The following is an 8,566-nucleotide window of genomic DNA, read 5'->3' as shown; positions in this document are numbered from 1 at the left end:
TTCATATGTGGCAGAAATAAGACACCATATTTTACACAACCACAATTTTAAACACCTAGAGGCAACAACTGTGTGACAGCGATAAAGAGAGATTTGCTGAGGGTCACAGCTGAGAGAAAGAAGATCTCAGTCTTGTCAAGGTTAAGACTGAGTATGTTTGATATGTCAGTCAGGGATACAGAGATTGCAGACATCGAGACAGAAGGGGACATGTACAGCTGAGTGTCATAGGCACACCAGCGATAAGAGAAGCCATGCAATTAAATGACAATTCAGAGCTATCTATAAATGTCTGAGTGTAGACAGGAAAGAGTAACGGTCCCAGCAGTGTGCCCTGTGGAACTCCCACAATGGGGCTTTCCAGCTAACTTGGTGTGGTTCTCTTGGGAAGTGCCTTCTTGTTTGGAAAACACACACCTTAGACCATATTGAAATTTACATGGACGAAAACAAGGCTGTGAGGTATAGACTTAAAATCTTTACAATGGAATGAGCTGAACAAATGTCCTAGATTACATGCATTTTTCAAAACTCACAACTTTCAAAAGTGTTTCATTAAGTTTTTGTCGGATGAAAGTTTTTTTTTTTTTTAGGATATTACATGTTACATCAGCTGAACAGGCTGAACAGTCGGTATGTTGTTAAACTACAGCACAATCCATTGAACACACTGTACTTATATCCCTCACAGCCTTGTTTTCATTCCTATCAAATAATTAATATGGACCTGCATTAAAGGGATTTTGGTCAGAACAATATGAACGCAATTACATATTTTTTTCTTATTGCTGTACTAAGTTTTTTTTGTTAGGTGCTATTGCAACAAAATAAAGAGCATAGGATGCACATTAGGTGCGCAAATTACACTAAAAAATTTTGCTAAATAGCACTAAAAGTGGTTCTTTGGCTCGTAATCATAGGGGAAACACTTTAAGTGCTATAGCACCTATATCTTTAAAGATGGTGCTATATAGCACCTTACCACCCCAACGAACTGCTTAAGAACCATTACAGGTTCTTTATAGGTGCTATATAGCACTTAAATTAAATTATTACGAGCCAAAGAACCACTTAGCAGTACTATATAGCAACTCAGCTACCACAAAGAACTGCTGAAGAACCGATTTTTGTGTGTGTGTATGTTTTATAATATTTTATCAATGAAATTCCAAAAGCATATTCTGGCAAGATAATTTAATCAACAAGTAAACAACGCTAAATATATACAAAACAATTATGATCAATTTGTTTTCTTCTGTTGTTTAAGTAGTAAAAAAAAAAAAAGTGTATTTTTATTTTTCATTTCTCGAGTTGTTAAGCGCTAAAGTATTGTGCAAAGTATGCATATCATGTATAATTTATGCAATTTCTGTGTAGGCCTATGTGAATGAAGGGAAATTAAGTTTTGTGGTCTGTCTCCTTAAAAAAAAGAGTAAAATGAGTAGTGCTGCTGTGTGGCAAGTTTTATTCTTCATCAACAGTATCCTACATAAACGCATACAAAACTAAACCGTACAATTCTACATTTAATTTAAAAAAAAAAAATCCTGCATGATCTGCAATTGACTCGCCCCTCTTCCCGCCAATCATCATTCACAGAAAGCACGAGGCAGCCGCGAGAGAAGAAAACGATACAAACAGCGACATAAGACAGTTTGGACACGTTCGCAACAGTTTTAATTTGCTTTAGATAATAAATATTATGGCGAATGAGTTCGCGAAGAGTAGTTTTACAGAGGAAAAGGTCTCGTTTTGGTAAGTTGATAAGCACAAACGCAAAATATGCTAACTGACCAGAGTTACAGGTGTTAAAATAACAATATTACATTTTGTTATCTATCTATCTATCTATCTATCATAACAGTATTACATTTTGTTATCTATCTATCTATCTATCATAACAGTATTACATTTTGTTATCTATCTATCTATCTATCTCTACAGTACAGCTAATTCCTTATAGTTTCTAATGCAATATGCTGATTTTGACAATTGTACTGTAGATGAAACGGTCTATTAGCTTCGTTGTTTTTTGCATTTCATCCTAAAAAGGATGAATAGTTGTGCATGTAGTAGCAATAAAACGAGTATTTCTGTTAATATTGCCTGGTAAGATCTTGAAGTGCAGGCCCTGTCTTATAAATGCAGGTCAGGTTTTAAGGCAAACCCATCCATTTTGAGAAGAAGAGTTATTCAGTTCACGGATGTTTTATTGATGCCGAGCCACCCAACTAAGCCTGAAGAAACTTCACATAGGCAAAAGAAGATTCATCGCTCCGGAATAACAGACCTGGATCTCAAGACCTGTGCTGAGGTAAGACTGTATCATCATTGCACAACGTAACATTTACAGCTGCTGAAGTGGACCTGAACTCTTTTGTTTGTCTTGACAGATATAAAGTTCTTGAGAAAAAGATTGCAAAGCCTTGAGTTTTTTTATTTTTATTTCTTATTTCTGCAAGGCTTTATAGCCTTGAGAGAGGGAGAGGCAGAGAGAGATGACCAGTAGTTTTTGAAGTTGATGGATTTTTTGAGTGTTGTTTTGAGTGATGCAGCTTTTGCTGACTATTAATACTTTTTGGCATTTTAAATCGATTTCGCTTAACTGCTGAGCCTGCTGCTGAAGTCTTGAATGCGACTGGTTCATGCACATAGATGTTGATTAATATCTTGTACTGCATGTTATCACAATATCACTTTGTCATGTTCTTTTCTAATTGTTACAAAAGTAAAAATGAACTTCAAAGAGACATACAGTGACCAATAGCAAAGCAACCAGACAGTGGTCAAGCAAATCTGATAAAATTGACAAATTGGCCAAAAGCTGAAAAGAGCTACTGCCAAAAATTGTATGTACATATATAATATGCACATATTTAATAACCTTTCTCAGTGCAGATGTGGATTGACTGTAAGAACAGTAGGGGAGACTGGTGTTGGTTTGGCACAGGGTTAATTTCAGGTTTTTAATTGGGTGCTGTCACAAAAATGTGACTTTTTACCCTCTTGATCCACACTCAGTGATTCTATCAATACATTAGAAAATTAAAACCTGTCAAGCTGAAGACAGTTTGTCAAATTTGCTGTCAAAACAAAAATGAACCCAATTCAGCTAAAAATATTAGATAATGTGAGATTTAATATATGGCAGTGTTTGTTAGAGATAGAAACCAGTAATAAGTGTTTCTGACATTCACATTAGCACATATTTACTTGCGCAATTTATTTATGATTTTTTTTATTTTTTATATTATTTCTGGTCCACTCCAGAACATAATGTATTTGATTCAGAAATTCAACTTGAGTAGCAAAAATATCTGAAGTCTCACTGTTGGCTTTTTAAGTGGAAAAAGGGTACAGGTTTCTAGTTCCAAACCTGATATATGAATGAAACATGAATGTATTTTGTGTGTGTGTGTGTGTGCACATAAGGCAAGGCAAGTTTATTTAGCACATTTCATACACAATGGAAATTCAAAGTGCTTTACATAAAAGGAAGTAAAATAATCACAACAATTAAACAAGGAATTTAAAAACGTTTAAATTTATTTAAAATTAATTTAAAATTAATTTAAAACAGTTAGAAATAAAAATGATTATACATAATATACAGTGCAATCAGTTCAGGCGTAGCACAGTGTTCATTCAATAAATGCACAGCTAAACAGATAAGTTTTATTATTTTTTTTTTAATCTGCAATGTATTTAGGTCCTAGGCCATTGAGTGATTTATAAACGAGTAAAAGTACTTTAAAATCGATCCTAAATATAACTGGAAGCCAGTGTAAGGACCTGAGGACTGGTGTGATATGCTCAGATTTTCTGGTTCTAGTCAGAATCCTGGCAGCAGTGTTCTGGATGAGCTGCAGCTGTCTAATGGTCTTCTTGGGAAGGCCGGTGATGAGACCATTACAATAGTCCACCCTGCTGGTGATAAAGGCATGAACAAGTTTCTCCAAGTCTTGACTCGAAACAAAACATCTAATTCTTGCAATGTTTTTTTAGATGATAGTATGCTGATTTAGTTACTGCTTTGACATGACTACTGAAACTAAGGTCTGTCTCCAGAATCACACCAAGATTCCTGACTTGATTTTTAGGTGTTTGACCCCTAGAGTCAAGGTATGCATTCACTCCAAATGCAATGATGTAACACATAAGAAGTTTTTCTGAAATAAGACATTACTCTTTTCAATACAATGAAACTGAATGGTGGCGAGGGCTGTCATGCTTCAAAAATGACAAAATAATCTCTTTAAATGAGTAGTAAATATGACTTGTGTGATGCATTCGAAGTCTTCTGAAATCAGATGCAGTGTTATTTACTAAACTATAGTATTTATTCATATTTAGAAGTAGCTGTTATTTTTGTACTTTTTTTTTTCCTTAGATTTTTTTTGAATATTTTCTATTTTAATAGTTTTAATATTTCAGTTTTTTTATTTATTTATTAATTTTTTTACATTTTTAAAACAGTTATATCACTTATTTACCAAGGCAACATTTCTCATTTTCATTACATTTATTTTAGTTTTATTTTATTTATTTTGTTTATATAATGTTTAATGTGTTTTATATAATGTTTAATTTGTAATTATTTTAGTTAACAAAAACAACACTGGTCAGATAATATCTTTTACTGTATGTGTGAGAAACAGATTGAAATTTTCAGTTATTCCTTGATAATTATATCTGCCACAGTTCTCGTATCTCATTCACGTATATTCAAATCTAACACATCAAGATGTGTCAAACCAGGCTTGACATCAATGACTCCAAACATGATTGAACCAAATGAGACTCATAACCAGCTGAAATTGAAATATAATCATATTTAAATCAGATTTGAGAGTTCCAGAGAAAGGAAATCTAGTTATTCACACAAAGCTATTGTGTGGGTGTGTTTGAAGTCATATGGACCACATTTATCCCGCTTTTTTGGAGTTAACCCTAGTCGCCATTCACTTTCATTGTATGGAAAGTGCACTGTTAACATACTAGCTAACATTTCCTTTTGTGTTGCACAGAAGTAAGAGAATCACACACGAGGGTGAATAAATGATGACAGAATTTTCATTTTAGCTGAACTATTTCTGTACGTGTTCATTTGTACTTTTTTGAAGTCATATGGACCACATTTATCCCGCTTTTTTGGAGTTAACCCTAGTCGCCATTCACTTTCATTGTATGGAAAGTGCACTGTTAACATACTAGCTAACATTTCCTTTTGTGTTGCACAGAAGTGGGTGAATAAATGATGACAGAATTTTCATTTTAGCTGAACTATTTCTGTACGTGTTCATTTGTACTTCTGTTGGGTTATCGTAATGTTTGTTCCTCCAGAGAAAAAAGAAAACTGTGCCAACCAATTCTGGTCTCCCCTACAGATATTGCCTTAAAAATGTTTGCCATTCGTTTACAGTAGTCGATCATGACAAAACATTTCAAAAGAGTGCACACAGCTCTGTAAGTCCCATCACCATCATTTCACTCAGACCAGAATGATGATAGTCTCTTTGTTGGTGTCTTCTCTTTCGAACCGTGTTGTTTTGTAGGACAGTTCTGCTCTGCTGCTTTGTGGAAGTCATGACTGGTGGGGCCGGGTTTGTGTGTGCGTTTTGTCGTATATATGTGTGCCCGAGGGGGGCAGGGCTGGCCTCTGCATCTTTCTCTTGCTCCGTACGGCCTCAGATGGGTGATTCATACTGGTTCCTCGCTGGTAACAGGAGGGACATCCAGCTCTTTATTACCCTCATCCGTCACCATCAGTTCATCAATCCAAAGACCGGCGGCTCTGACCAGTGGCTGCTCTTCCCGAGTCCCTCGTCGCCTCTTTCTGCGATGAATGGGAAATTTACGCTGTCTCAGATGCACACGAACATGGAGGCAGCGGCCCATCAGCCTCGAGACAGTGTCAGGGATGAAGTCCCTTGAGATTTGAGTGTGAAGATGCTGCTTGTTTCTTGCCGTCTCGTTTTCATTGTCCCTACTTCCTCTAACGTCAGTTCTTTACTGTTGGGTTTAGTTGTAGAAGTATCACTGTTGCCAAATATTGCAAAACTCAGTTATGTTGGGAATGTGATTACCATACACTACTGTTCAAAAGTTTGGGATCGGTAAGATTTCTTTTAAAGATATTGATGCTTTTATTTAGCATTCAATTGATCAAAAGTACAAAGTACAAGACATTTATAATGTTACGAAAAATTTCTGTCAATTAAATGCTGTTCTTTTGAACTTTCTATTCATCAGAATATACTAAAAAATGTATGGTTTCCACAAAAATATGAAGCAGAACAGCTGTTTTCAACATTGATAATAATAATAAATGTTTTTTGAGCAGCAAATCAGCATATTAGAATGATTTCTGAAGATCATGTAATACTGAAGACTGGAATAATGATGCTGAAAATTCAGCTTTGCATCACAGACATAAATTATATTTAAATATATTCAAATAGAAAAGAGTAATTTTATATTGTAATATTATTTCACAACAGTTCCTTTTTGTTTGATTTTATTATTTTTATTAAATTAATGCAGCCTTGGTGAGCATAAGAGACGTCCTTCAAAAACAAATCCAAGCTTTTGAACAGTAGGGGGTTTTGAACAGAAAGCACCCATTTACTTCCACATTTTGATGCATTTCTGATTGAAACAATATTTAACAAGAAAAAATGTAGATTGGAGCTTAATTTTATCCATTAGTTTCGACTGGTTTGTGAAAATGTGCTTGTTACGTACCAGAATGAAGGCTGATGCATGTTTGCTAATGCTGTGGTGTGCTGGATGGTTGCCATAATGTTGTTTTTCAGTTGCTAATAAGTTCTAGGTAGTTTGAGCATGTTGCTAGGAGATTGCAGGGTGTTCTCGGTAGGTGCTAGATGGTTGATTACATTCCCAAGTTAAAAGAGTCCACCAAGAGTCTCTATGAAGGTCTGTATGACTCTGGTCCCTCCTTTAATGTAAGTCTATGGGGTGTTTTCATATGTATTATCATCTGGTAGGTGAAAAAAGTCATATTAACATATCTCTCCTCAGCAAGCTGCATGATTTGAGGTGTTGTTCAATTCTGAAGGGCTACAAGTGCTCAACAGTAAAATTGTTTATTTTACTTAGGGATGCACAGGATATTGGAACCATACAGGCTGATATTACAGATTATTTATTTATTTATTTATAAGTTAATATTAGACTTCTTTTTTAAATGCCTATTTTCCCTGTTTTTATTTTACAGTTATATTTCCTCTGCTGTCATCTAATACTCACAATTTTTTTGGTGTTTTTAAAGTTGATCCATAAAAATACAAATAATTAATAACACGGTTTAATTTTAAGCAAATTGAAAATTATTTTTATACTGTGATTTATAATGTTAGGATGTCTTCATTCAGCACTAGTAATTAATATAATTGGTTTCACTTTTTATTTTTATGTATTTATTTTTTTATTTTGAATCTGTTAGACTAAATAGTATACGATTTTAATATCAGCCATTTATCTGTCAATTGGCCCTAACATGAAAAATAATTATTGGCTTAGTGTACCAGTCAAAATTTTAATATCAGTGCATCCCTGTTTCCTTCATTTCAGACAGTTCAAGTTACCAGATTTTGATCAGTACCCCCCCCCCATGCCTCAGAAGAAAAGTGTTTAATTCATATGAGAGGATTCTGCAACCTCACGAGAACGCCTGTCAGTATTGATCTAGTGTCTATAAGCCATACAAATACTGTACTTCATTTTCATCAGCCAGTTTCTGAAATCACTGATGCAACTAATTATGCATTTGGTAAGACAAGAGCTAATAAGATGAATCTGCTGCAGTCACTGAGGTAAATACCTGAAGGACACCAAATCCTTGAGGATAAATTAGTTCTTTACAAACATTTCCATCATCTTGTGACATTCTTGTGACCTGAGCGAAGTGACTGGAATAATAATGTAAATATTGTTTTTATAAAATCTGTTCTGCGTTAGAGAATCCTACATGCTGCTCTGGCTGTTTTATTTTTTTATTCACACAGGTCAGTTTTTAGAGGGAGTTTGGAGGTACTGGTTTTCTCAACTGTGTGCACATCATTATAAATTGCATATCCACAATGCTACGTTTTTGCAATGCAAAATGTTTCTCAATGCAGTATATGGTAATTCCCACTACAGTTTCAGCCTCAAAAAGGTTATCGGAAATATAAACATTTATCTTAATGTGTAAATTGTGGATGCTGCTGCTGACTACTGCATAAATCCACATAAAATTGTCACCTACAATGTATCAAGGACTTTGCAAACAAGTCTGAATTTGAACGTTGAGCCAATCGCACCAGATAAAGCTCATTGCAGACATTCATTTCAGAAAAGGAAATCATGAAAACAATATGCAATTAAGCTGATTTTGTTTTCTTCTCTCATTTACTGTCCGTTAAATGCCAACAGGCTACTTTAAATTCACATAGATCTTTAATTCGTTGCTATTGATCTCAAATGAAGTAAACACTAATTAAAGTGGCCCTAAATCACGAGACCTAAAGTTTCAGCCAGCGGCTTCTGAATTTGTAATTCATAA

The 8,566-nt window shown here is 34.7% G+C and overlaps 1 long non-coding RNA gene across 1 annotated transcript; it reads left to right on the top strand.

The window, feature by feature from the left end:
* The first annotated feature begins 1,586 nt into the window (after window positions 1-1,586).
* Window positions 1,587-7,970, top strand: LOC107718049 (uncharacterized). The gene is made up of 3 exons (XR_001637376.1): window positions 1,587-1,755; window positions 2,149-2,314; window positions 7,594-7,970. It is a non-coding gene; the product is annotated as an uncharacterized LOC107718049 (long non-coding RNA).
* Window positions 7,971-8,566: the final 596 nt, after the last annotated feature.

The sequence above is a fragment of the Sinocyclocheilus rhinocerous genome, unplaced genomic scaffold (assembly GCF_001515625.1).
Source record: "Sinocyclocheilus rhinocerous isolate Xijiao unplaced genomic scaffold, SAMN03320098_v1.1 scaffold1957, whole genome shotgun sequence".
Taxonomy (NCBI): domain Eukaryota; kingdom Metazoa; phylum Chordata; class Actinopteri; order Cypriniformes; family Cyprinidae; genus Sinocyclocheilus; species Sinocyclocheilus rhinocerous.
This window is presented reverse-complemented; position numbering and strand designations above follow the sequence as displayed.